The sequence below is a fragment of the Aplysia californica genome, unplaced genomic scaffold (assembly GCF_000002075.1).
Source record: "Aplysia californica isolate F4 #8 unplaced genomic scaffold, AplCal3.0 scaffold00467, whole genome shotgun sequence".
Lineage (NCBI taxonomy): Eukaryota > Metazoa > Mollusca > Gastropoda > Aplysiida > Aplysiidae > Aplysia > Aplysia californica.
The window spans coordinates 369,258-370,350 of NW_004797737.1; the positions used below are offsets into that span (position 1 = coordinate 369,258).

Consider the following 1,093-nt stretch of genomic DNA (forward strand, 5'->3'; position numbering starts at 1 on the left):
TATTATTATCATTATTGTTTTTGTTGTTTTTGTACCCCTTGCTTTGCCGTTTCTATGAGATTGACGTCATCTGATTAGTAGAAAACAGTGCGTATGATAGTGTTCAATAATGTATTACGTGCATATTTAGTAGGAGAAGTAACTGTTACAGATAGAGATTCTAGGATTATAAATGTAAATGATTGATCTTAGAGCAATGATGATTTTAGAAATAATGATGGTGATGAGTGATGAGGTGGGATTGCGTTTAAGTAATGATAGTGTTAGTCCTATCTTCCTCTGCTCCAATTAGTCACGAGGGACGTGGGCACCCTCTATCCTGTTCCCAACTGGAACCATCTTTAAAGTCACCGTGACGTTCCGATTATGATGATTATTATTGTTATTATTATTATTATTATTAGTATGTTTCCCTGTGACCTATGCGTCCATGTCAAAGGTTTTTTTGACAGAGTCACTTGAGGTAATTTGTCATAGCTTTCTGGCAGTCACTTGAGGTAATTTGTCATAGCTTTCTGGCAGTCACTTGAAGTAATTTGTCATAGCTTTCTGGCAGTCACTTGAGGTAATTTGTCATAGCTTTCTGGCAGTCACTTGAGGTAATTTGTCCTAGCTTTCTGCAAGAGCAGTTTCCTTACGGGAGGCTTTGCCATTGTATTAAAGTCGGCATCTTCTGCCTATCACCATAAAGGCGGAGACCAGTTCTAAAGCTACTTCGTCTGTTCTTTCGCTTCATCCACTGGGGTTTTTTTCTCTGTCTTTTTTCTAAGTTACCAAGTACAGTGATTAGGAAAACTGAACATAGAACGCTACTTTTGCAACTATTTAAAAGAAAACTAAGTATGATCTAGCACAACCTTTATCTCTAAGTGCAAACTAATTAGAGAACACAAAAGCAAACAGGTCTATATTATTATAGTATCGTTTTTAGAGAGTTTTCATCATTAACCCTCCAAAAACCCCCACAAAAAAACAACAACAACAAAACCCAGAGCTAACACGAATACAAAACAGTTCCAAAATTTATATCTCTCATCTTTCTGCTATGACTTCAACGTGCCCTAGGGCTAGGGGCGGGGTGGGTTTGGTTGGG

General features: G+C 37.7%; 1 protein-coding gene across 1 annotated transcript in view; it reads left to right on the forward strand.

Moving 5' to 3' along the window:
- Positions 1 to 1,093, forward strand: part of LOC106012698 (adenylate cyclase, germination specific) — a 73,122-nt gene that overhangs the window by 12,387 nt on the left and 59,642 nt on the right. The gene's annotated exons all lie outside the window — the stretch shown is intronic.